At 43.9% G+C, this 25,413-nt stretch overlaps 29 non-coding genes across 29 annotated transcripts; all 29 read right to left on the reverse strand.

Annotated features, from left to right (window-relative positions):
* Nucleotides 1-88: 88 nt before the first annotated feature.
* TRNAS-UGA (transfer RNA serine (anticodon UGA)) lies at nt 89-170 on the reverse strand. The gene has a single exon. It is a non-coding gene; the product is annotated as a tRNA-Ser (tRNA).
* Nucleotides 171-1,337: 1,167 nt separating this feature from the next.
* On the reverse strand, nt 1,338-1,419 carry TRNAS-CGA (transfer RNA serine (anticodon CGA)). The gene has a single exon. It is a non-coding gene; the product is annotated as a tRNA-Ser (tRNA).
* A 546-nt stretch (nt 1,420-1,965) lies between these two features.
* Nucleotides 1,966-2,047, reverse strand: TRNAS-UGA (transfer RNA serine (anticodon UGA)). The gene has a single exon. It is a non-coding gene; the product is annotated as a tRNA-Ser (tRNA).
* Nucleotides 2,048-2,589: 542 nt separating this feature from the next.
* Nucleotides 2,590-2,671, reverse strand: TRNAS-UGA (transfer RNA serine (anticodon UGA)). The gene has a single exon. It is a non-coding gene; the product is annotated as a tRNA-Ser (tRNA).
* A 1,168-nt stretch (nt 2,672-3,839) lies between these two features.
* TRNAS-CGA (transfer RNA serine (anticodon CGA)) lies at nt 3,840-3,921 on the reverse strand. The gene has a single exon. It is a non-coding gene; the product is annotated as a tRNA-Ser (tRNA).
* A 543-nt stretch (nt 3,922-4,464) lies between these two features.
* On the reverse strand, nt 4,465-4,546 carry TRNAS-CGA (transfer RNA serine (anticodon CGA)). The gene has a single exon. It is a non-coding gene; the product is annotated as a tRNA-Ser (tRNA).
* Nucleotides 4,547-5,092: 546 nt separating this feature from the next.
* TRNAS-UGA (transfer RNA serine (anticodon UGA)) lies at nt 5,093-5,174 on the reverse strand. Its single transcript has one exon. It is a non-coding gene; the product is annotated as a tRNA-Ser (tRNA).
* A 547-nt stretch (nt 5,175-5,721) lies between these two features.
* On the reverse strand, nt 5,722-5,803 carry TRNAS-UGA (transfer RNA serine (anticodon UGA)). Its single transcript has one exon. It is a non-coding gene; the product is annotated as a tRNA-Ser (tRNA).
* Nucleotides 5,804-6,346: 543 nt separating this feature from the next.
* TRNAS-UGA (transfer RNA serine (anticodon UGA)) lies at nt 6,347-6,428 on the reverse strand. The gene has a single exon. It is a non-coding gene; the product is annotated as a tRNA-Ser (tRNA).
* Nucleotides 6,429-6,971: 543 nt separating this feature from the next.
* Nucleotides 6,972-7,053, reverse strand: TRNAS-UGA (transfer RNA serine (anticodon UGA)). Its single transcript has one exon. It is a non-coding gene; the product is annotated as a tRNA-Ser (tRNA).
* Nucleotides 7,054-8,221: 1,168 nt separating this feature from the next.
* Nucleotides 8,222-8,303, reverse strand: TRNAS-CGA (transfer RNA serine (anticodon CGA)). The gene has a single exon. It is a non-coding gene; the product is annotated as a tRNA-Ser (tRNA).
* An 862-nt stretch (nt 8,304-9,165) lies between these two features.
* TRNAS-UGA (transfer RNA serine (anticodon UGA)) lies at nt 9,166-9,247 on the reverse strand. Its single transcript has one exon. It is a non-coding gene; the product is annotated as a tRNA-Ser (tRNA).
* Nucleotides 9,248-9,793: 546 nt separating this feature from the next.
* TRNAS-UGA (transfer RNA serine (anticodon UGA)) lies at nt 9,794-9,875 on the reverse strand. The gene has a single exon. It is a non-coding gene; the product is annotated as a tRNA-Ser (tRNA).
* Nucleotides 9,876-10,418: 543 nt separating this feature from the next.
* On the reverse strand, nt 10,419-10,500 carry TRNAS-UGA (transfer RNA serine (anticodon UGA)). Its single transcript has one exon. It is a non-coding gene; the product is annotated as a tRNA-Ser (tRNA).
* Nucleotides 10,501-11,668: 1,168 nt separating this feature from the next.
* On the reverse strand, nt 11,669-11,750 carry TRNAS-CGA (transfer RNA serine (anticodon CGA)). Its single transcript has one exon. It is a non-coding gene; the product is annotated as a tRNA-Ser (tRNA).
* A 546-nt stretch (nt 11,751-12,296) lies between these two features.
* On the reverse strand, nt 12,297-12,378 carry TRNAS-UGA (transfer RNA serine (anticodon UGA)). The gene has a single exon. It is a non-coding gene; the product is annotated as a tRNA-Ser (tRNA).
* A 543-nt stretch (nt 12,379-12,921) lies between these two features.
* TRNAS-UGA (transfer RNA serine (anticodon UGA)) lies at nt 12,922-13,003 on the reverse strand. Its single transcript has one exon. It is a non-coding gene; the product is annotated as a tRNA-Ser (tRNA).
* Nucleotides 13,004-14,171: 1,168 nt separating this feature from the next.
* Nucleotides 14,172-14,253, reverse strand: TRNAS-CGA (transfer RNA serine (anticodon CGA)). The gene has a single exon. It is a non-coding gene; the product is annotated as a tRNA-Ser (tRNA).
* Nucleotides 14,254-14,797: 544 nt separating this feature from the next.
* TRNAS-UGA (transfer RNA serine (anticodon UGA)) lies at nt 14,798-14,879 on the reverse strand. Its single transcript has one exon. It is a non-coding gene; the product is annotated as a tRNA-Ser (tRNA).
* Nucleotides 14,880-16,675: 1,796 nt separating this feature from the next.
* Nucleotides 16,676-16,757, reverse strand: TRNAS-CGA (transfer RNA serine (anticodon CGA)). The gene has a single exon. It is a non-coding gene; the product is annotated as a tRNA-Ser (tRNA).
* A 543-nt stretch (nt 16,758-17,300) lies between these two features.
* Nucleotides 17,301-17,382, reverse strand: TRNAS-CGA (transfer RNA serine (anticodon CGA)). The gene has a single exon. It is a non-coding gene; the product is annotated as a tRNA-Ser (tRNA).
* Nucleotides 17,383-18,244: 862 nt separating this feature from the next.
* On the reverse strand, nt 18,245-18,326 carry TRNAS-UGA (transfer RNA serine (anticodon UGA)). The gene has a single exon. It is a non-coding gene; the product is annotated as a tRNA-Ser (tRNA).
* A 2,421-nt stretch (nt 18,327-20,747) lies between these two features.
* Nucleotides 20,748-20,829, reverse strand: TRNAS-CGA (transfer RNA serine (anticodon CGA)). The gene has a single exon. It is a non-coding gene; the product is annotated as a tRNA-Ser (tRNA).
* A 546-nt stretch (nt 20,830-21,375) lies between these two features.
* TRNAS-UGA (transfer RNA serine (anticodon UGA)) lies at nt 21,376-21,457 on the reverse strand. The gene has a single exon. It is a non-coding gene; the product is annotated as a tRNA-Ser (tRNA).
* A 542-nt stretch (nt 21,458-21,999) lies between these two features.
* Nucleotides 22,000-22,081, reverse strand: TRNAS-UGA (transfer RNA serine (anticodon UGA)). The gene has a single exon. It is a non-coding gene; the product is annotated as a tRNA-Ser (tRNA).
* Nucleotides 22,082-23,249: 1,168 nt separating this feature from the next.
* On the reverse strand, nt 23,250-23,331 carry TRNAS-CGA (transfer RNA serine (anticodon CGA)). The gene has a single exon. It is a non-coding gene; the product is annotated as a tRNA-Ser (tRNA).
* A 543-nt stretch (nt 23,332-23,874) lies between these two features.
* Nucleotides 23,875-23,956, reverse strand: TRNAS-CGA (transfer RNA serine (anticodon CGA)). The gene has a single exon. It is a non-coding gene; the product is annotated as a tRNA-Ser (tRNA).
* Nucleotides 23,957-24,502: 546 nt separating this feature from the next.
* On the reverse strand, nt 24,503-24,584 carry TRNAS-UGA (transfer RNA serine (anticodon UGA)). The gene has a single exon. It is a non-coding gene; the product is annotated as a tRNA-Ser (tRNA).
* A 547-nt stretch (nt 24,585-25,131) lies between these two features.
* Nucleotides 25,132-25,213, reverse strand: TRNAS-UGA (transfer RNA serine (anticodon UGA)). Its single transcript has one exon. It is a non-coding gene; the product is annotated as a tRNA-Ser (tRNA).
* Between the last annotated feature and the right edge of the window lie 200 nt (nt 25,214-25,413).

Raw genomic sequence — 25,413 nt, forward strand, 5'->3', positions numbered from 1 at the left:
TTTAACTCTGTGACTTGATGAGGATTGCGTAATGAGAAGTGAACATTTACTTAACTAAACCAAATGGTGTTCATGCAAAATCTCATGCCGCTGCAAGCAGGATTCGAACCTACGCGGTAAAACCCCATTGGATTTCAAGTCCAACGCCTTAACCACTCGGCCATCGCAGCTGCGTGAGTATGATGTCACAGTTGTCGTATACGAGCCATGCACTACTCATGTCAGGCCGAGACATAAAAAATAAAGTAACAGAAGGACGGGGCACGTACCAGCAGTGCCCTGTTGTCCTCACTTATTTTGCATGCTTTCATACAATTAATAAAAATAGCAATATGCATCACTCAAAGTGAGTGACAGGGCACCGATTAGCGGTAATCAATCACTGCACATTTCTATCCTCGTTTCCCTATATTACGGCGGTGGCAACGGGCCCTTAAGTGTACTCAGAAAGAGTCCAAAAGCTTAAACAAGACACGCTTCATAAAAAAAGTACTCTTTTCATGACTTGTCTAGATCAGGCAGGACAGGTCCAGACTACGAACCCTTCCGAGCCACCTGCTCTCTAAAACACTTCCTGGGTGTGGAAATTGTCTCAATGTTTACATCTAATTTGAGTTTTTGCAGTTTAACTCTGTGACTTGATGAGGATTGCGTAATGAGAAGTGAACATTTACTTAACTTAACCAAATGGTGTTCATGCAAAATCTCATGCCGCTGCAAGCAGGATTCGAAACTACGCGGGGAAACCCCATCTGATTTCAAGTCCAACGCCTTAACCACTCGGCCATCGCAGCTGCGTGAGTATGATGTCACAGTTGTCGTATACGAGCCATGCACTACTCACGTCAGTCCGAGACATAAAAAATAAAGTAACAGAAGGACGGGGCACGTACCAGCAGTGCCCTGTTGTCCTCACTTATTTTGCATGCTTTCATACAATTAATAAAAATAGCAATACGCATCACTCAAAGTGAGTGACAGGGCACCGATGAGCGGTAATCAATCACTGCACATTTCTATCCTCGTTTCCCTATATTACGGCGGTGGCAACGGGCCCTTAAGTGTACTCCGAAAGAGTCCAAAAGCTTAAACAAGACATGCTTCATAAAAAAAATTACTCATTTTGTAACTTGTCTAGATCAGGCAGGATAGGTCCAGACTACAAACCCTTCCGAGCCACCTGCTCTCTAAAACACTTCCTAGGTGTGGAAATTGTTTCAATGTTTACATCTAGTTTGAGTTTTTGCCATTTAACTTTGTGACTTGATGAGGATTGCGTAACGAGAAGTGAACATTTCCTTAACTAAACCAAATGGTGTTCATGCAAAATCACACTACGCTGCAAGCAGGATTCGAACCTGCACAGGGAAACCCCATTGGATTTCGAGTCCAACCCCTTAACCACTCGGCCATCGCAGCTGCATGAGTATGATGTCACTGTTGTCGTATACGAGCCATGCTCTGCTCAAGTCAGGCCGAGACCAAAAAATAAAGTAACAGAAGGACGGGGCACGTACCAGCAGTGCCCTGTTGTCCTCACTTATTTTGCATGCTTTCATACAATTAATAAAAATAGCAACATGCATCACTCAAAGCGAGTGAAAGGGCACGGATGAGTGGTAATCAATCATTGCGCATTTCTACCCTCTTTTCCCTATATTACGGCGGTGGTAACGGGCCCTTAAGTGTACTAAGACAGAGTCCAAAAGCCTAAACAAGACACGCTTCATAAAAAAAATTAATTACTCTTTTCGTGACTTGTCTAGATCATGCAGGACAGGTCCAGACTACGAACCCTTCCGAGGCACCTGCTCTCTAAAACACTTCCTGGGTGTGGAAATTGTCTCAATGTTTACATCTAGTTTGAGTTTTTGCAGTTTAACTCTGTGACTTGATGAGGATTGCGTAATGAGAAGTGAACATTTACTTAACTTAACCAAATGGTGTTCATGCAAAATCTCATGCCGCTGCAAGCAGGATTCGAACCTACGCGGGGAAACCCCATTGGATTTCAAGTCCAACGCCTTAACCACTCGGCCATCGCAGCTGCGTGAGTATGATGTCACAGTTGTCGTATACGAGCCATGCACTACTCACGTCAGGCCGAGACATAAAAAATAAAGTAACAGAAGGACGGGGAACGTACCAGCAGTGCCCTGTTGTCCTCACTTATTTTGCATGCTTTCATACAATTAATAAAAATAGCAATACGCATCACTCAAAGTGAGTGACAGGGCACCGATGAGCGGTGATCAATCACTGCAATTTCTATTCTCGTTTCCCTATATTACGGCGGTGGCAACAAGCCCTTTAGTGTCCTCAGAAAGAGTCCAAAAGCTTAAACAAGACACGCTTCATAAAAAAAAGTACTCTTTTCATGACTTGTCTAGATCAGGCAGGACAGGTCCAGACTACGAACCCTTCCGAGCCACCTGCTCTCTAAAACACTTCCTGGGTGTGGAAATTGTCTCAATGTTTACATCTAGTTTGAGTTTTTGCAGTTTAACTCTGTGACTTGATGAGGATTGCGTAATGAGAAGTGAACATTTACTTAACTTAACCAAATGGTGTTCATGCAAAATCTCATGCCGCTGCAAGCAGGATTCGAACCTACGCGGGGAAACCCCATTGGATGTCAAGTCCAACGCCTTAACCACTCGGCCATCGCAGCTGCGTGAGTATGATGTCACAGTTGTCGTATACGAGCCATGCACTACTCACGTCAGGCCGAGACATAAAAAATAAAGTAACAGAAGGACGGGGCACGTACCAGCAGTGCTCTGTTGTCCTCACTTATTTTGCATGCTTTCATACAATTAATAAAAATAGCAATACGCATCACTCAAAGTGAGTGACAGGGCACCGATGAGCGGTAATCAATCACTGCACATTTCTATCCTCGTTTCCCTATATTACGGCGGTGGCAACGGGCCCTTAAGTGTACTCAGAAAGAGTCAAAAAGCTTAAACAAGACACGCTTCATAAAAAAAAGTACTCTTTTCATGACTTGTCTAGATCAGGCAGGACAGGTCCAGACTACGAACCCTTCCGAGCCACCTGCTCTCTAAAACACTTCCTGGGTGTGGAAATTGTCTCAATGTTTACATCTAGTTTGAGATTTTGCAGTTTAACTCTGTGACTTGATGAGGATTGCGTAATGAGAAGTGAACATTTACTTAACTTAACCAAATGGTGTTCATGCAAAATCTCATGCCGCTGCACGCAGGATTCGAAACTACGCAGGGAAACCCCATTGGATTTCAAGTCCAATGCCTTAACCACTCAGCCATCGCAGCTGCATGAGCATGATGTCACAGTTGTCGTATACGAGCAATGCACTACTCACGTCAGTCCGAGACATAAAAAATAAAGTAACAGAAGGACGGGGCACGTACCAGCAGTGCCCTGTTGTCCTCACTTATTTTGCATGCTTTCATACAATTAATAAAAATAGCAATACGCATCACTCAAAGTGAGTGACAGGGCACCGATGAGCGGTAATCAATCACTGCACATTTCTATCCTCGTTTCCCTATATTACGGCGGTGGCAACGGGCCCTTAAGTGTACTCAGAAAGAGTCCAAAAGCTTAAACAAGACACGCTTCATAAAAAAAATTACTCATTTCGTAACTTGTCTAGATCAGGCAGGATAGGTCCAGACTACAAACCCTTCCGAGCCACCTGCTCTCTAAAACACTTCCTAGGTGTGGAAATTGTTTCAATGTTTACATCTAGTTTGAGTTTTTGCCATTTAACTTTGTGACTTGATGAGGATTGCGTAACGAGAAGTGAATATTTCCTTAACTAAACCAAATGGTGTTCATGCAAAATCACACTACGCTGCAAGCAGGATTCAAACCTGCGCAGGGAAACCCCATTGGATTTCGAGTCCAACGCCTTAACCACTCGGCCATCGCAGCTGCATGAGTATGATGTCACTGTTGTCGTATACGAGCCATGCTCTGCTCATGTCAGGCCGAGACCAAAAAAATAAAGTAACGGAAGGACGGGGCACGTACCAGCAGTGCCATGTTGTCCTCACTTATTTTGCATGCTTTCATACAATTAATAAAAATAGCAACATGCATCACTCAAAGTGAGTGAAAGGGCACAGATGAGTGGTAATCAATCACTGCATGTTTCTACCCACTTTTCCCTATATTACGGCGGTGGTAACGGGCCCTTAAGTGTACTAAGAAATAGTCCAAAAGCCTAAACAAGACATGCTTCATAAAAAAAAGTACTCTTTTCATGACTTGTCTAGATCAGGCAGGACAGGTCCAGACTACAAACCCTTCCGAGCCACCAGCTCTCTAAAACACTTCCTGGGTGTGGAAATTGTCTCAATGTTTACATCTAGTTTGAGTTTTTTCCATTTAACTCTGTGACTTGATGAGGATTGCGTAACGAGAAGTGAACATTTACTTAACTAAACCAAATGGTGTTCATGCAAAATCACACTACGCTGCAATCAGGATTCGAACCTGCGCAGGGAAACCCCATTGGATTTCGAGTCCAACGCCTTAACCACTCGGCCATCGCAGCTGCATGAGTATGATGTCACTGTTGTCGTATACGAGCCATACGCTGCTCACGTCAGGCCGAGACCTAAAAATTAAAGTAACAGCAGGACGGGGCACGTACCAGCAGTGCCCTGTATCCCCCACTTATTTTGAATGCTTTCATACAATTAATAAAAATAGCAACAAGCATCACTCAAAGTGAGTGACAGGGCACAGATGAGCGGTAATCAATCACTGCGCATTTCTACCCTCTTTTCCCTATATTACGGTGATGGTAACGGGCGCTTAAGTGTACTAAGAAAGAGTCCAAAAGCCTAAACAAGACACGCTTCATAAAAAAAATAATTACTCTTTTCGTGACTTGTCTAGATCATGCAGGACAGGTCCAGACTACGAACCCTTCCGAGGCACCTGCTCTCTAAAATACTTCCTGGGTGTGGAAATTGTCTCAATGTTTATATCTAGTTTGAGTTTTTGCCGTTTAACTCTGTGACTTGATGAGGATTGCGTAACAAGAAGTGAACATTTACTTAACTAAACCAAATGGTGTTCATGCAAAATCTCATGACGCTGCAAGCAGGATTCAAACCTACGCGGGGAAACCCCATTGGATTTCAAGTCCAACGCCTTAACCACTCGGCCATCACAGCTGCGTGAGTATGATGTCACAGTTGTCGTATACGAGCCATGCACTACTCACGTCAAGCCAAGACATAAAAAATAAAGTAACAGAAGGACGGGGCACGTACCAGCAGTGCCCTGTTGTCCTCACTTATTTTGCATGCTTTCATACAATTAATAAAAATAGCAACATGCATCACTCAAAGCGAGTGAAAGGGCACGGATGAGTGGTAATCAATCATTGCGCATTTCTACCCTCTTTTCCCTATATTACGGCGGTGGTAACGGGCCCTTAAGTGTACTAAGACAGAGTCCAAAAGCCTAAACAAGACACGCTTCATAAAAAAAATTAATTACTCTTTTCGTGACTTGTCTAGATCATGCAGGACAGGTCCAGACTACGAACCCTTCCGAGGCACCTGCTCTCTAAAACACTTCCTGGGTGTGGAAATTGTCTCAATGTTTACATCTAGTTTGAGTTTTTGCAGTTTAACTCTGTGACTTGATGAGGATTGCGTAATGAGAAGTGAACATTTACTTAACTTAACCAAATGGTGTTCATGCAAAATCTCATGCCGCTGCAAGCAGGATTCGAACCTACGCGGGGAAACCCCATTGGATTTCAAGTCCAACGCCTTAACCACTCGGCCATCGCAGCTGCGTGAGTATGATGTCACAGTTGTCGTATACGAGCCATGCACTACTCACGTCAGGCCGAGACATAAAAAATAAAGTAACAGAAGGACGGGGAACGTACCAGCAGTGCCCTGTTGTCCTCACTTATTTTGCATGCTTTCATACAATTAATAAAAATAGCAATACGCATCACTCAAAGTGAGTGACAGGGCACCGATGAGCGGTGATCAATCACTGCACATTTCTATTCTCGTTTCCCTATATTACGGCGGTGGCAACAAGCCCTTTAGTGTCCTCAGAAAGAGTCCAAAAGCTTAAACAAGACACGCTTCATAAAAAAAAGTACTCTTTTCATGACTTGTCTAGATCAGGCAGGACAGGTCCAGACTACGAACCCTTCCGAGCCACCTGCTCTCTAAAACACTTCCTGGGTGTGGAAATTGTCTCAATGTTTACATCTAGTTTGAGTTTTTGCAGTTTAACTCTGTGACTTGATGAGGATTGCGTAATGAGAAGTGAACATTTACTTAACTTAACCAAATGGTGTTCATGCAAAATCTCATGCCGCTGCAAGCAGGATTCGAACCTACGCGGGGAAACCCCATTGGATTTCAAGTCCAACGCCTTAACCACTCGGCCATCGCAGCTGCGTGAGTATCATGTCACAGTTGTCGTATACGAGCCATGCACTACTCACGTCAGGCCGAGACATAAAAAATAAAGTAACAGAAGGACGGGGAACGTACCAGCAGTGCCCTGTTGTCCTCACTTATTTTGCATGCTTTCATACAATTAATAAAAATAGCAATACGCATCACTCAAAGTGAGTGACAGGGCACCGATGAGCGGTGATCAATCACTGCACATTTCTATTCTCGTTTCCCTATATTACGGCGGTGGCAACAAGCCCTTTAGTGTCCTCAGAAAGAGTCCAAAAGCTTAAACAAGACACGCTTCATAAAAAAAAGTACTCTTTTCATGACTTGTCTAGATCAGGCAGGACAGGTCCAGACTACGAACCCTTCCGAGCCACCTGCTCTCTAAAACACTTCCTGGGTGTGGAAATTGTCTCAATGTTTACATCTAGTTTGAGTTTTTGCAGTTTAACTCTGTGACTTGATGAGGATTGCGTAATGAGAAGTGAACATTTACTTAACTTAACCAAATGGTGTTCATGCAAAATCTCATGCCGCTGCAAGCAGGATTCGAACCTACGCGGGGAAACCCCATTGGATGTCAAGTCCAACGCCTTAACCACTCGGCCATCGCAGCTGCGTGAGTATGATGTCACAGTTGTCGTATACGAGCCATGCACTACTCACGTCAGGCCGAGACATAAAAAATAAAGTAACAGAAGGACGGGGCACGTACCAGCAGTGCTCTGTTGTCCTCACTTATTTTGCATGCTTTCATACAATTAATAAAAATAGCAATACGCATCACTCAAAGTGAGTGACAGGGCACCGATGAGCGGTAATCAATCACTGCACATTTCTATCCTCGTTTCCCTATATTACGGCGATGGCAACGGGCCCTTAAGTGTACTCAGAAAGAGTCAAAAAGCTTAAACAAGACACGCTTCATAAAAAAAAGTACTCTTTTCATGACTTGTCTAGATCAGGCAGGACAGGTCCAGACTACGAACCCTTCCGAGCCACCTGCTCTCTAAAACACTTCCTGGGTGTGGAAATTGTCTCAATGTTTACATCTAGTTTGAGATTTTGCAGTTTAACTCTGTGACTTGATGAGGATTGCGTAATGAGAAGTGAACATTTACTTAACTTAACCAAATGGTGTTCATGCAAAATCTCATGCCGCTGCACGCAGGATTCGAAACTACGCGGGGAAACCCCATTGGATTTCAAGTCCAATGCCGTAACCACTCAGCCATCGCAGCTGCATGAGCATGATGTCACAGTTGTCGTATACGAGCAATGCACTACTCACGTCAGTCCGAGACATAAAAAATAAAGTAACAGAAGGACGGGGCACGTACCAGCAGTGCCCTGTTGTCCTCACTTATTTTGCATGCTTTCATACAATTAATAAAAATAGCAATACGCATCACTCAAAGTGAGTGACAGGGCACCGATGAGCGGTAATCAATCACTGCACATTTCTATCCTCGTTTCCCTATATTACGGCGGTGGCAACGGGCCCTTAAGTGTACTCAGAAAGAGTCCAAAAGCTTAAACAAGACACGCTTCATAAAAAAAATTACTCATTTCGTAACTTGTCTAGATCAGGCAGGATAGGTCCAGACTACAAACCCTTCCGAGCCACCTGCTCTCTAAAACACTTCCTAGGTGTGGAAATTGTTTCAATGTTTACATCTAGTTTGAGTTTTTGCCATTTAACTTTGTGACTTGATGAGGATTGCGTAACGAGAAGTGAATATTTCCTTAACTAAACCAAATGGTGTTCATGCAAAATCACACTACGCTGCAAGCAGGATTCAAACCTGCACAGGGAAACCCCATTGGATTTCGAGTCCAACGCCTTAACCACTCGGCCATCGCAGCTGCATGAGTATGATGTCACTGTTGTCGTATACGAGCCATACGCTGCTCACGTCAGGCCGAGACCTAAAAATTAAAGTAACAGCAGGACGGGGCACGTACCAGCAGTGCCCTGTATCCCCCACTTATTTTGAATACTTTCATACAATTAATAAAAATAGCAACAAGCATCACTCAAAGTGAGTGACAGGGCACATTTACTTAACTTAACCAAATGGTGTTCATGCAAAATCTCATGCCGCTGCACGCAGGATTCGAAACTACGCGGGGAAACCCCATTGGATATCAAGTCCAATGCCTTAACCACTCAGCCATCGCAGCTGCATGAGCATGATGTCACAGTTGTCGTATACGAGCAATGCACTACTCACGTCAGTCCGAGACATAAAAAATAAAGTAACAGAAGGACGGGGCACGTACCAGCAGTGCCCTGTTGTCCTCGCTTATTTTGCATTCTTTCATACAATTAATAAAAATAGCAATACGCATCACTCAAAGTGAGTGACAGGGCACCGATGAGCGGTAATCAATCACTGCACATTTCTATCCTCGTTTCCCTATATTACGGCGGTGGCAACGGGCCCTTAAGTGTACTCAGAAAGAGTCCAAAAGCTTAAACAAGACACGCTTCATAAAAAAAAAGTACTCTTTTCATGACTTGTCTAGATCAGGCAGGACAGGTCCAGACTACGAACCCTTCCGAGCCACCTGCTCTCTAAAACACTTCCTGAGTGTGGAAATTGTCTCAATGTTTACATCTGGTTTGAGTTTTTTCCGTTTAACTCTGTGACTTGATGAGGATTGCGTAACAAGAAGTGAACATTTACTTAACTAAACCAAATGGTGTTCATGCAAAATCTCATGCCGCTGCAAGCAGGATTCAAACCTACGCGGGAAAACCCCATTGGATTTCAAGTCCAACGCCTTAACCACTCGGCCATCGCAGCTGCGTGAGTATGATGTCACTGTTGTCATATACGAGCCATGCTCTGCTCATGTCAGGCCGAGACCAAAAAATAAAGTAACAGAAGGACGGGGCACGTACCAGCAGTGCCCTGTTGTCCTCACTTATTTTGCATGCTTTCATACAATTAATAAAAATAGCAACATGCATCACTCAAAGTGAGTGAAAGGGCACAGATGAGTGGTAATCAATCATTGCGCATTTCTACCCTCTTTTCCCTATATTACGGCGGTGGTAACGGGCCCTTAAGTGTACTAAGAAAGAGTCCAAAAGCCTAAACAAGACACGCTTCATAAAAAAAATTAATTACTCTTTTCGTGACTTGTCTAGATCATGCAGGACAGGTCCAGACTACGAACCCTTCCGAGGCACCTGCTCTCTAAAACACTTCCTGGGGGTGGAAATTGTCTCAATGTTTACATCTGGTTTGAGTTTTTTCCGTTTAACTCCGTGACTTGATGAGGATTGCGTAACAAGAAGTAAACATTTACTTAACTAAACCAAATGGTGTTCATGCAAAATCTCATGACGCTGCAAGCAGAATTCGAACCTACGCGGGGAAACCCCATTGGATTTCAAGTCCAACGCCTTAACCACTCGGCCATCGCAGCTGCGTGAGTATGATGTCACAGTTGTCGTATACGAGCCATGCACTACTCACGTCAGGCCGAGACATAAAAAATAAAGTAACGGAAGGACGGGGCACGTACCAGCAGTGCCCTGTTGTCCTCACTTATTTTGCATGCTTTCATACAATTAATAAAAATAGCAATACGCATCACTCAAAGTGAGTGACAGGGCACCGATGAGCGGTAATCAATCACTGCACATTTCTATCCTCGTTTCCCTATATTACGGCGGTGGCAACAAGCCCTTTAGTGTCCTCAGAAAGAGTCCAAAAGCTTAAACAAGACACGCTTCATAAAAAAAAGTACTCTTTTCATGACTTGTCTAGATCAGGCAGGACAGGTCCAGACTACGAACCCTTCCGAGCCACCTGCTCTCTAAAACACTTCTTGGGTGTGGAAATTGTCTCAATGTTTACATCTAGTTTGAGTTTTTGCAGTTTAACTCTGTGACTTGATGAGGATTGCGTAATGAGAAGTGAACATTTACTTAACTAAACCAAATGGTGTTCATGCAAAATCTCATGCCGCTGCAAGCAGGATTCGAACCTACGCGGTGAAACCCCATTGGATTTCAAGTCCAACGCCTTAACCACTCGGCCATCGCAGCTGCGTGAGTATGATGTCACAGTTGTCGTATACGAGCCATGCACTACTCATGTCAGGCCGAGACATAAAAAATAAAGTAACAGAAGGACGGGGCACGTACCAGCAGTGCCCTGTTGTCCTCACTTATTTTGCATGCTTTCATACAATTAATAAAAATAGCAATATGCATCACTCAAAGTGAGTGACAGGGCACCGATTAGCGGTAATCAATCACTGCACATTTCTATCCTCGTTTCCCTATATTACGGCGGTGGCAACGGGCCCTTAAGTGTACTCAGAAAGAGTCCAAAAGCTTAAACAAGACACGCTTCATAAAAAAAAGTACTCTTTTCATGACTTGTCTAGATCAGGCAGGACAGGTCCAGACTACGAACCCTTCCGAGCCACCTGCTCTCTAAAACACTTCCTGGGTGTGGAAATTGTCTCAATGTTTACATCTAATTTGAGTTTTTGCAGTTTAACTCTGTGACTTGATGAGGATTGCGTAATGAGAAGTGAACATTTACTTAACTTAACCAAATGGTGTTCATGCAAAATCTCATGCCGCTGCAAGCAGGATTCGAAACTACGCGGGGAAACCCCATCTGATTTCAAGTCCAACGCCTTAACCACTCGGCCATCGCAGCTGCGTGAGTATGATGTCACAGTTGTCGTATACGAGCCATGCACTACTCACGTCAGTCCGAGACATAAAAAATAAAGTAACAGAAGGACGGGGCACGTACCAGCAGTGCCCTGTTGTCCTCACTTATTTTGCATGCTTTCATACAATTAATAAAAATAGCAATACGCATCACTCAAAGTGAGTGACAGGGCACCGATGAGCGGTAATCAATCACTGCACATTTCTATCCTCGTTTCCCTATATTACGGCGGTGGCAACGGGCCCTTAAGTGTACTCCGAAAGAGTCCAAAAGCTTAAACAAGACACGCTTCATAAAAAAAATTACTCATTTTGTAACTTGTCTAGATCAGGCAGGATAGGTCCAGACTACAAACCCTTCCGAGCCACCTGCTCTCTAAAACACTTCCTAGGTGTGGAAATTGTTTCAATGTTTACATCTAGTTTGAGTTTTTGCCATTTAACTTTGTGACTTGATGAGGATTGCGTAACGAGAAGTGAACATTTCCTTAACTAAACCAAATGGTGTTCATGCAAAATCACACTACGCTGCAAGCAGGATTCGAACCTGCGCAGGGAAACCCCATTGGATTTCGAGTCCAACCCCTTAACCACTCGGCCATCGCAGCTGCATGAGTATGATGTCACTGTTGTCGTATACGAGCCATGCTCTGCTCAAGTCAGGCCGAGACCAAAAAATAAAGTAACAGAAGGACGGGGCACGTACCAGCAGTGCCCTGTTGTCCTCACTTATTTTGCATGCTTTCATACAATTAATAAAAATAGCAACATGCATCACTCAAAGCGAGTGAAAGGGCACGGATGAGTGGTAATCAATCATTGCGCATTTCTACCCTCTTTTCCCTATATTACGGCGGTGGTAACGGGCCCTTAAGTGTACTAAGACAGAGTCCAAAAGCCTAAACAAGACACGCTTCATAAAAAAAATTAATTACTCTTTTCGTGACTTGTCTAGATCATGCAGGACAGGTCCAGACTACGAACCCTTCCGAGGCACCTGCTCTCTAAAACACTTCCTGGGTGTGGAAATTGTCTCAATGTTTACATCTAGTTTGAGTTTTTGCAGTTTAACTCTGTGACTTGATGAGGATTGCGTAATGAGAAGTGAACATTTACTTAACTTAACCAAATGGTGTTCATGCAAAATCTCATGCCGCTGCAAGTAGGATTCGAACCAACGCGGGGAAACCCCATTGGATTTCAAGTCCAACGCCTTAACCACTCGGCCATCGCAGCTGCGTGAGTATGATGTCACAGTTGTCGTATACGAGCCATGCACTACTCACGTCAGGCCGAGACATAAAAAATAAAGTAACAGAAGGACGGGGAACGTACCAGCAGTGCCCTGTTGTCCTCACTTATTTTGCATGCTTTCATACAATTAATAAAAATAGCAATACGCATCACTCAAAGTGAGTGACAGGGCACCGATGAGCGGTGATCAATCACTGCACATTTCTATTCTCGTTTCCCTATATTACGGCGGTGGCAACAAGCCCTTTAGTGTCCTCAGAAAGAGTCCAAAAGCTTAAACAAGACACGCTTCATAAAAAAAAGTACTCTTTTCATGACTTGTCTAGATCAGGCAGGACAGGTCCAGACTACGAACCCTTCCGAGCCACCTGCTCTCTAAAACACTTCCTGGGTGTGGAAATTGTCTCAATGTTTACATCTAGTTTGAGTTTTTGCAGTTTAACTCTGTGACTTGATGAGGATTGCGTAATGAGAAGTGAACATTTACTTAACTTAACCAAATGGTGTTCATGCAAAATCTCATGCCGCTGCAAGCAGGATTCGAACCTACGCGGGGAAACCCCATTGGATTTCAAGTCCAACGCCTTAACCACTCGGCCATCGCAGCTGCGTGAGTATGATGTCACAGTTGTCGTATACGAGCCATGCACTACTCACGTCAGGCCGAGACATAAAAAATAAAGTAACAGAAGGACGGGGAACGTACCAGCAGTGCCCTGTTGTCCTCACTTATTTTGCATGCTTTCATACAATTAATAAAAATAGCAATACGCATCACTCAAAGTGAGTGACAGGGCACCGATGAGCGGTGATCAATCACTGCACATTTCTATTCTCGTTTCCCTATATTACGGCGGTGGCAACAAGCCCTTTAGTGTCCTCAGAAAGAGTCCAAAAGCTTAAACAAGACACGCTTCATAAAAAAAAGTACTCTTTTCATGACTTGTCTAGATCAGGCAGGACAGGTCCAGACTACGAACCCTTCCGAGCCACCTGCTCTCTAAAACACTTCCTGGGTGTGGAAATTGTCTCAATGTTTACATCTAGTTTGAGTTTTTGCAGTTTAACTCTGTGACTTGATGAGGATTGCGTAATGAGAAGTGAACATTTACTTAACTTAACCAAATGGTGTTCATGCAAAATCTCATGCCGCTGCAAGCAGGATTCGAACCTACGCGGGGAAACCCCATTGGATTTCAAGTCCAATGCCGTAACCACTCAGCCATCGCAGCTGCATGAGCATGATGTCACAGTTGTCGTATACGAGCAATGCACTACTCACGTCAGTCCGAGACATAAAAAATAAAGTAACAGAAGGACGGGGCACGTACCAGCAGTGCCCTGTTGTCCTCACTTATTTTGCATGCTTTCATACAATTAATAAAAATAGCAATACGCATCACTCAAAGTGAGTGACAGGGCACCGATGAGCGGTAATCAATCACTGCACATTTCTATCCTCGTTTCCCTATATTACGGCGGTGGCAACGGGCCCTTAAGTGTACTCAGAAAGAGTCCAAAAGCTTAAACAAGACACGCTTCATAAAAAAAATTACTCATTTCGTAACTTGTCTAGATCAGGCAGGATAGGTCCAGACTACAAACCCTTCCGAGCCACCTGCTCTCTAAAACACTTCCTAGGTGTGGAAATTGTTTCAATGTTTACATCTAGTTTGAGTTTTTGCCATTTAACTTTGTGACTTGATGAGGATTGCGTAACGAGAAGTGAATATTTCCTTAACTAAACCAAATGGTGTTCATGCAAAATCACACTACGCTGCAAGCAGGATTCAAACCTGCGCAGGGAAACCCCATTGGATTTCGAGTCCAACGCCTTAACCACTCGGCCATCGCAGCTGCATGAGTATGATGTCACTGTTGTCGTATACGAGCCATGCTCTGCTCATGTCAGGCCGAGACCAAAAAAATAAAGTAACGGAAGGACGGGGCACGTACCAGCAGTGCCATGTTGTCCTCACTTATTTTGCATGCTTTCATACAATTAATAAAAATAGCAACATGCATCACTCAAAGTGAGTGAAAGGGCACAGATGAGTGGTAATCAATCACTGCATGTTTCTACCCACTTTTCCCTATATTACGGCGGTGGCAACGGGCCCTTAAGTGTACTCAGAAAGAGTCCAAAAGCTTAAACAAGACACGCTTCATAAAAAAAAAGTACTCTTTTCATGACTTGTCTAGATCAGGCAGGACAGGTCCAGACTACGAACCCTTCCGAGCCACCTGCTCTCTAAAACACTTCCTGAGTGTGGAAATTGTCTCAATGTTTACATCTGGTTTGAGTTTTTTCCGTTTAACTCTGTGACTTGATGAGGATTGCGTAACAAGAAGTGAACATTTACTTAACTAAACCAAATGGTGTTCATGCAAAATCTCATGCCGCTGCAAGCAGGATTCAAACCTACGCGGGAAAACCCCATTGGATTTCAAGTCCAACGCCTTAACCACTCGGCCATCGCAGCTGCGTGAGTATGATGTCACTGTTGTCATATACGAGCCATGCTCTGCTCATGTCAGGCCGAGACCAAAAAATAAAGTAACAGAAGGACGGGGCACGTACCAGCAGTGCCCTGTTGTCCTCACTTATTTTGCATGCTTTCATACAATTCATAAAAATAGCAACATGCATCACTCAAAGTGAGTGAAAGGGCACAGATGAGTGGTAATCAATCATTGCGCATTTCTACCCTCTTTTCCCTATATTACGGCGGTGGTAACGGGCCCTTAAGTGTACTAAGAAAGAGTCCAAAAGCCTAAACAAGACACGCTTCATAAAAAAAATTAATTACTCTTTTCGTGACTTGTCTAGATCATGCAGGACAGGTCCAGACTACGAACCCTTCCGAGGCACCTGCTCTCTAAAACACTTCCTGGGGGTGGAAATTGTCTCAATGTTTACATCTGGTTTGAGTTTTTTCCGTTTAACTCTGTGACTTGATGAGGATTGCGTAACAAGAAGTAAACATTTACTTAACTAAACCAAATGGTGTTCATGCAAAATCTCATGACGCTGCAAGCAGAATTCGAACCTACGCGGGGAAACCCCATTGGATTTCAAGTCCAACGTCTTAACCACTCGGCCATCGCAGCTGCGTGAGTATGATGTCACAGTTGTCGTATACGAGCCATGCACTACTCACGTCAGGCCGAGACATAAAAAATAAAGTAACGGAAGGACGGGGCACGTACCAGCAGTGCCCTGTTGTCCTCACTTATTTTGCATGCTTTCATACAATTAATAAAAATAGCAATACGCATCACTCAAAGTGAGTGACAGGGCACCGATGAGCGGTAATCAATCACTGCACATTTCTATCCTCGTTTCCCTATATTACGGCGGTGGCAACAAGCCCTTTAGTGTCCTCAGAAAGAGTCCAAAAGCTTAAACAAGACACGCTTCATAAAAAAAAGTACTCTTTTCATGACTTGTCTAGATCAGGCAGGACAGGTCCAGACTACGAACCCTTCCGAGCCACCTGCTCTCTAAAACACTTCTTGGGTGTGGAAATTGTCTCAATGTTTACATCTAGTTTGAGTTTTTGCAGTTTAACTCTGTGACTTGATGAGGATTGCGTAATGAGAAGTGAACATTTACTTAACTAAACCAAATGGTGTTCATGCAAAATCTCATGCCGCGGCAAGCAGGATTCGAACCTACGCGGTAAAACCCCATTGGATTTCAAGTCCAACGCCTTAACCACTCGGCCATCGCAGCTGCGTGAGTATGATGTCACAGTTGTCGTATACGAGCCATGCACTACTCATGTCAGGCCGAGACATAAAAAATAAAGTAACAGAAGGACGGGGCACGTACCAGCAGTGCCCTGTTGTCCTCACTTATTTTGCATGCTTTCATACAATTAATAAAAATAGCAATATGCATCACTCAAAGTGAGTGACAGGGCACCGATTAGCGGTAATCAATCACTGCACATTTCTATCCTCGTTTCCCTATATTACGGCGGTGGCAACGGGCCCTTAAGTGTACTCAGACAGAGTCCAAAAGCTTAAACAAGACACGCTTCATAAAAAAAATTACTCATTTCGTAACTTGTCTAGATCAGGCAGGATAGGTCCAGACTACAAACCCTTCCGAGCCACCTGCTCTCTAAAACACTTCCTAGGTGTGGAAATTGTTTCAATGTTTACATCTAGTTTGAGTTTTTGCCATTTAACTTTGTGACTTGATGAGGATTGCGTAACGAGAAGTGAATATTTCCTTAACTAAACCAAATGGTGTTCATGCAAAATCACACTACGCTGCAAGCAGGATTCAAACCTGCGCAGGGAAACCCCATTGGATTTCGAGTCCAACGCCTTAACCACTCGGCCATCGCAGCTGCATGAGTATGATGTCACTGTTGTCGTATACGAGCCATGCTCTGCTCATGTCAGGCCGAGACCAAAAAAATAAAGTAACGGAAGGACGGGGCACGTACCAGCAGTGCCATGTTGTCCTCACTTATTTTGCATGCTTTCATACAATTAATAAAAATAGCAACATGCATCACTCAAAGTGAGTGAAAGGGCACAGATGAGTGGTAATCAATCACTGCATGTTTCTACCCACTTTTCCCTATATTACGGCGGTGGTAACGGGCCCTTAAGTGTACTAAGAAATAGTCCAAAAGCCTAAACAAGACATGCTTCATAAAAAAAAGTACTCTTTTCATGACTTGTCTAGATCAGGCAGGACAGGTCCAGACTACAAACCCTTCCGAGCCACCAGCTCTCTAAAACACTTCCTGGGTGTGGAAATTGTCTCAATGTTTACATCTAGTTTGAGTTTTTTCCATTTAACTCTGTGACTTGATGAGGATTCCGTAACGAGAAGTGAACATTTACTTAACTAAACCAAATGGTGTTCATGCAAAATCACACTACGCTGCAATCAGGATTCGAACCTGCGCAGGGAAACCCCATTGGATTTCGAGTCCAACGCCTTAACCACTCGGCCATCGCAGCTGCATGAGTATGATGTCACTGTTGTCGTATACGAGCCATACGCTGCTCACGTCAGGCCGAGACCTAAAAATTAAAGTAACAGCAGGACGGGGCACGTACCAGCAGTGCCCTGTATCCCCCACTTATTTTGAATACTTTCATACAATTAATAAAAATAGCAACAAGCATCACTCAAAGTGAGTGACAGGGCACATTTACTTAACTTAACCAAATGGTGTTCATGCAAAATCTCATGCCGCTGCACGCAGGATTCGAAACTACGCGGGGAAACCCCATTGGATTTCAAGTCCAATGCCTTAACCACTCAGCCATCGCAGCTGCATGAGCATGATGTCACAGTTGTCGTATACGAGCAATGCACTACTCACGTCAGTCCGAGACATAAAAAATAAAGTAACAGAAGGACGGGGCACGTACCAGCAGTGCCCTGTTGTCCTCGCTTATTTTGCATTCTTTCATACAATTAATAAAAATAGCAATACGCATCACTCAAAGTGAGTGACAGGGCACCGATGAGCGGTAATCAATCACTGCACATTTCTATCCTCGTTTCCCTATATTACGGCGGTGGCAACGGGCCCTTAAGTGTACTCAGAAAGAGTCCAAAAGCTTAAACAAGACACGCTTCATAAAAAAAAAGTACTCTTTTCATGACTTGTCTAGATCAGGCAGGACAGGTCCAGACTACGAACCCTTCCGAGCCACCTGCTCTCTAAAACACTTCCTGAGTGTGGAAATTGTCTCAATGTTTACATCTGGTTTGAGTTTTTTCCGTTTAACTCTGTGACTTGATGAGGATTGCGTAACAAGAAGTGAACATTTACTTAACTAAACCAAATGGTGTTCATGCAAAATCTCATGCCGCTGCAAGCAGGATTCAAACCTACGCGGGAAAACCCCATTGGATTTCAAGTCCAACGCCTTAACCACTCGGCCATCGCAGCTGCGTGAGTATGATGTCACTGTTGTCATATACGAGCCATGCTCTGCTCATGTCAGGCCGAGACCAAAAAATAAAGTAACAGAAGGACGGGGCACGTACCAGCAGTGCCCTGTTGTCCTCACTTATTTTGCATGCTTTCATACAATTCATAAAAATAGCAACATGCATCACTCAAAGTGAGTGAAAGGGCACAGATGAGTGGTAATCAATCATTGCGCATTTCTACCCTCTTTTCCCTATATTACGGCGGTGGTAACGGGCCCTTAAGTGTACTAAGAAAGAGTCCAAAAGCCTAAACAAGACACGCTTCATAAAAAAAATTAATTACTCTTTTCGTGACTTGTCTAGATCATGCAGGACAGGTCCAGACTACGAACCCTTCCGAGGCACCTGCTCTCTAAAACACTTCCTGGGGGTGGAAATTGTCTCAATGTTTACATCTGGTTTGAGTTTTTTCCGTTTAACTCTGTGACTTGATGAGGATTGCGTAACAAGAAGTAAACATTTACTTAACTAAACCAAATGGTGTTCATGCAAAATCTCATGACGCTGCAAGCAGAATTCGAACCTACGCGGGGAAACCCCATTGGATTTCAAGTCCAACGTCTTAACCACTCGGCCATCGCAGCTGCGTGAGTATGATGTCACAGTTGTCGTATACGAGCCATGCACTACTCACGTCAGGCCGAGACATAAAAAATAAAGTAACGGAAGGACGGGGCACGTACCAGCAGTGCCCTGTTGTCCTCACTTATTTTGCATGCTTTCATACAATTAATAAAAATAGCAATACGCATCACTCAAAGTGAGTGACAGGGCACCGATGAGCGGTAATCAATCACTGCACATTTCTATCCTCGTTTCCCTATATTACGGCGGTGGCAACAAGCCCTTTAGTGTCCTCAGAAAGAGTCCAAAAGCTTAAACAAGACACGCTTCATAAAAAAAAGTACTCTTTTCATGACTTGTCTAGATCAGGCAGGACAGGTCCAGACTACGAACCCTTCCGAGCCACCTGCTCTCTAAAACACTTCTTGGGTGTGGAAATTGTCTCAATGTTTACATCTAGTTTGAGTTTTTGCAGTTTAACTCTGTGACTTGATGAGGATTGCGTAATGAGAAGTGAACATTTACTTAACTAAACCAAATGGTGTTCATGCAAAATCTCATGCCGCGGCAAGCAGGATTCGAACCTACGCGGTAAAACCCCATTGGATTTCAAGTCCAACGCCTTAACCACTCGGCCATCGCAGCTGCGTGAGTATGATGTCACAGTTGTCGTATACGAGCCATGCACTACTCATGTCAGGCCGAGACATAAAAAATAAAGTAACAGAAGGACGGGGCACGTACCAGCAGTGCCCTGTTGTCCTCACTTATTTTGCATGCTTTCATACAATTAATAAAAATAGCAATATGCATCACTCAAAGTGAGTGACAGGGCACCGATTAGCGGTAATCAATCACTGCACATTTCTATCCTCGTTTCCCTATATTACGGCGGTGGCAACGGGCCCTTAAGTGTACTCAGAAAGAGTCCAAAAGCTTAAACAAGACACGCTTCATAAAAAAAAGTACTCTTTTCATGACTTGTCTAGATCAGGCAGGACAGGTCCAGACTACGAACCCTTCCGAGCCACCTGCTCTCTAAAACACTTCCTGGGTGTGGAAATTGTCTCAATGTTTACATCTAATTTGAGTTTTTGCAGTTTAACTCTGTGACTTGATGAGGATTGCGTAATGAGAAGTGAACATTTACTTAACTTAACCAAATGGTGTTCATGCAAAATCTCATGCCGCTGCAAGCAGGATTCGAAACTACGCGGGGAAACCCCATCTGATTTCAAGTCCAACGCCTTAACCACTCGGCCATCGCAGCTGCGTGAGTATGATGTCACAGTTGTCGTATACGAGCCATGCACTACTCACGTCAGTCCGAGACATAAAAAATAAAGTAACAGAAGGACGGGGCACGTACCAGCAGTGCCCTGTTGTCCTCACTTATTTTGCATGCTTTCATACAATTAATAAAAATAGCAATACGCATCACTCAAAGTGAGTGACAGGGCACCGATGAGCGGTAATCAATCACTGCACATTTCTATCCTCGTTTCCCTATATTACGGCGGTGGCAACGGGCCCTTAAGTGTACTCCGAAAGAGTCCAAAAGCTTAAACAAGACACGCTTCATAAAAAAAATTACTCATTTTGTAACTTGTCTAGATCAGGCAGGATAGGTCCAGACTACAAACCCTTCCGAGCCACCTGCTCTCTAAAACACTTCCTAGGTGTGGAAATTGTTTCAATGTTTACATCTAGTTTGAGTTTTTGCCATTTAACTTTGTGACTTGATGAGGATTGCGTAACGAGAAGTGAACATTTCCTTAACTAAACCAAATGGTGTTCATGCAAAATCACACTACGCTGCAAGCAGGATTCGAACCTGCGCAGGGAAACCCCATTGGATTTCGAGTCCAACCCCTTAACCACTCGGCCATCGCAGCTGCATGAGTATGATGTCACTGTTGTCGTATACGAGCCATGCTCTGCTCAAGTCAGGCCGAGACCAAAAAATAAAGTAACAGAAGGACGGGGCACGTACCAGCAGTGCCCTGTTGTCCTCACTTATTTTGCATGCTTTCATACAATTAATAAAAATAGCAACATGCATCACTCAAAGCGAGTGAAAGGGCACGGATGAGTGGTAATCAATCATTGCGCATTTCTACCCTCTTTTCCCTATATTACGGCGGTGGTAACGGGCCCTTAAGTGTACTAAGACAGAGTCCAAAAGCCTAAACAAGACACGCTTCATAAAAAAAATTAATTACTCTTTTCGTGACTTGTCTAGATCATGCAGGACAGGTCCAGACTACGAACCCTTCCGAGGCACCTGCTCTCTAAAACACTTCCTGGGTGTGGAAATTGTCTCAATGTTTACATCTAGTTTGAGTTTTTGCAGTTTAACTCTGTGACTTGATGAGGATTGCGTAATGAGAAGTGAACATTTACTTAACTTAACCAAATGGTGTTCATGCAAAATCTCATGCCGCTGCAAGCAGGATTCGAACCTACGCGGGGAAACCCCATTGGATTTCAAGTCCAACGCCTTAACCACTCGGCCATCGCAGCTGCGTGAGTATGATGTCACAGTTGTCGTATACGAGCCATGCACTACTCACGTCAGGCCGAGACATAAAAAATAAAGTAACAGAAAGACGGGGAACGTACCAGCAGTGCCCTGTTGTCCTCACTTATTTTGCATGCTTTCATACAATTAATAAAAATAGCAATACGCATCACTCAAAGTGAGTGACAGGGCACCGATGAGCGGTGATCAATCACTGCAATTTCTATTCTCGTTTCCCTATATTACGGCGGTGGCAACAAGCCCTTTAGTGTCCTCAGAAAGAGTCCAAAAGCTTAAACAAGACACGCTTCATAAAAAAAAGTACTCTTTTCATGACTTGTCTAGATCAGGCAGGACAGGTCCAGACTACGAACCCTTCCGAGCCACCTGCTCTCTAAAACACTTCCTGGGTGTGGAAATTGTCTCAATGTTTACATCTAGTTTGAGTTTTTGCAGTTTAACTCTGTGACTTGATGAGGATTGCGTAATGAGAAGTGAACATTTACTTAACTTAACCAAATGGTGTTCATGCAAAATCTCATGCCGCTGCAAGCAGGATTCGAACCTACGCGGGGAAACCCCATTGGATGTCAAGTCCAACGCCTTAACCACTCGGCCATCGCAGCTGCGTGAGTATGATGTCACAGTTGTCGTATACGAGCCATGCACTACTCACGTCAGGCCGAGACATAAAAAATAAAGTAACAGAAGGACGGGGCACGTACCAGCAGTGCTCTGTTGTCCTCACTTATTTTGCATGCTTTCATACAATTAATAAAAATAGCAATACGCATCACTCAAAGTGAGTGACAGGGCACCGATGAGCGGTAATCAATCACTGCACATTTCTATCCTCGTTTCCCTATATTACGGCGGTGGCAACGGGCCCTTAAGTGTACTCAGAAAGAGTCAAAAAGCTTAAACAAGACACGCTTCATAAAAAAAAGTACTCTTTTCATGACTTGTCTAGATCAGGCAGGACAGGTCCAGACTACGAACCCTTCCGAGCCACCTGCTCTCTAAAACACTTCCTGGGTGTGGAAATTGTCTCAATGTTTACATCTAGTTTGAGATTTTGCAGTTTAACTCTGTGACTTGATGAGGATTGCGTAATGAGAAGTGAACATTTACTTAACTTAACCAAATGGTGTTCATGCAAAATCTCATGCCGCTGCACGCAGGATTCGAAACTACGCGGGGAAACCCCATTGGATTTCAAGTCCAATGCCTTAACCACTCAGCCATCGCAGCTGCATGAGCATGATGTCACAGTTGTCGTATACGAGCAATGCACTACTCACGTCAGTCCGAGACATAAAAAATAAAGTAACAGAAGGACGGGGCACGTACCAGCAGTGCCCTGTTGTCCTCACTTATTTTGCATGCTTTCATACAATTAATAAAAATAGCAATACGCATCACTCAAAGTGAGTGACAGGGCACCGATGAGCGGTAATCAATCACTGCACATTTCTATCCTCGTTTCCCTATATTACGGTGGTGGCAACGGGCCCTTAAGTGTACTCAGAAAGAGTCCAAAAGCTTAAACAAGACACGCTTCATAAAAAAAATTACTCATTTCGTAACTTGTCTAGATCAGGCAGGATAGGTCCAGACTACAAACTCTTCCGAGCCACCTGCTCTCTAAAACACTTCCTAGGTGTGGAAATTGTTTCAATGTTTACATCTAGTTTGAGTTTTTGCCATTTAACTTTGTGACTTGATGAGGATTGCGTAACGAGAAGTGAATATTTCCTTAACTAAACCAAATGGTGTTCATGCAAAATCACACTACGCTGCAAGCAGGATTCAAACCTGCGCAGGGAAACCCCATTGGATTTCGAGTCCAACGCCTTAACCACTCGGCCATCGCAGCTGCATGAGTATGATGTCACTGTTGTCGTATACGAGCCATGCTCTGCTCATGTCAGGCCGAGACCAAAAAAATAAAGTAACGGAAGGACGGGGCACGTACCAGCAGTGCCATGTTGTCCTCACTTATTTTGCATGCTTTCATACAATTAATAAAAATAGCAACATGCATCACTCAAAGTGAGTGAAAGGGCACAGATGAGTGGTAATCAATCACTGCATGTTTCTACCCACTTTTCCCTATATTACGGCGGTGGTAACGGGCCCTTAAGTGTACTAAGAAATAGTCCAAAAGCCTAAACAAGACATGCTTCATAAAAAAAAGTACTCTTTTCATGACTTGTCTAGATCAGGCAGGACAGGTCCAGACTACAAACCCTTCCGAGCCACCAGCTCTCTAAAACACTTCCTGGGTGTGGAAATTGTCTCAATGTTTACATCTAGTTTGAGTTTTTTCCATTTAACTCTGTGACTTGATGAGGATTGCGTAACGAGAAGTGAACATTTACTTAACTAAACCAAATGGTGTTCATGCAAAATCACACTACGCTGCAATCAGGATTCGAACCTGCGCAGGGAAACCCCATTGGATTTCGAGTCCAACGCCTTAACCACTCGGCCATCGCAGCTGCATGAGTATGATGTCACTGTTGTCGTATACGAGCCATACGCTGCTCACGTCAGGCCGAGACCTAAAAATTAAAGTAACAGCAGGACGGGGCACGTACCAGCAGTGCCCTGTATCCCCCACTTATTTTGAATGCTTTCATACAATTAATAAAAATAGCAACAAGCATCACTCAAAGTGAGTGACAGGGCACAGATGAGCGGTAATCAATCACTGCGCATTTCTACCCTCTTTTCCCTATATTACGGTGATGGTAACGGGCGCTTAAGTGTACTAAGAAAGAGTCCAAAAGCCTAAACAAGACACGCTTCATAAAAAAAATAATTACTCTTTTCGTGACTTGTCTAGATCATGCAGGACAGGTCCAGACTACGAACCCTTCCGAGGCACCTGCTCTCTAAAATACTTCCTGGGTGTGGAAATTGTCTCAATGTTTATATCTAGTTTGAGTTTTTGCCGTTTAACTCTGTGACTTGATGAGGATTGCGTAACAAGAAGTGAACATTTACTTAACTAAACCAAATGGTGTTCATGCAAAATCTCATGACGCTGCAAGCAGGATTCAAACCTACGCGGGGAAACCCCATTGGATTTCAAGTCCAACGCCTTAACCACTCGGCCATCACAGCTGCGTGAGTATGATGTCACAGTTGTCGTATACGAGCCATGCACTACTCACGTCAAGCCGAGACATAAAAAATAAAGTAACAGAAGGACGGGGCACGTACCAGCAGTGCCCTGTTGTCCTCACTTATTTTGCATGCTTTCATACAATTAATAAAAATAGCAACATGCATCACTCAAAGCGAGTGAAAGGGCACGGATGAGTGGTAATCAATCATTGCGCATTTCTACCCTCTTTTCCCTATATTACGGCGGTGGTAACGGGCCCTTAAGTGTACTAAGACAGAGTCCAAAAGCCTAAACAAGACACGCTTCATAAAAAAAATTAATTACTCTTTTCGTGACTTGTCTAGATCATGCAGGACAGGTCCAGACTACGAACCCTTCCGAGGCACCTGCTCTCTAAAACACTTCCTGGGTGTGGAAATTGTCTCAATGTTTACATCTAGTTTGAGTTTTTGCAGTTTAACTCTGTGACTTGATGAGGATTGCGTAATGAGAAGTGAACATTTACTTAACTTAACCAAATGGTGTTCATGCAAAATCTCATGCCGCTGCAAGCAGGATTCGAACCTACGCGGGGAAACCCCATTGGATTTCAAGTCCAACGCCTTAACCACTCGGCCATCGCAGCTGCGTGAGTATGATGTCACAGTTGTCGTATACGAGCCATGCACTACTCACGTCAGGCCGAGACATAAAAAATAAAGTAACAGAAGGACGGGGAACGTACCAGCAGTGCCCTGTTGTCCTCACTTATTTTGCATGCTTTCATACAATTAATAAAAATAGCAATACGCATCACTCAAAGTGAGTGACAGGGCACCGATGAGC

Source organism: Lissotriton vulgaris, chromosome 11 (assembly GCF_964263255.1).
Source record: "Lissotriton vulgaris chromosome 11, aLisVul1.2, whole genome shotgun sequence".
NCBI lineage: Eukaryota > Metazoa > Chordata > Amphibia > Caudata > Salamandridae > Lissotriton > Lissotriton vulgaris.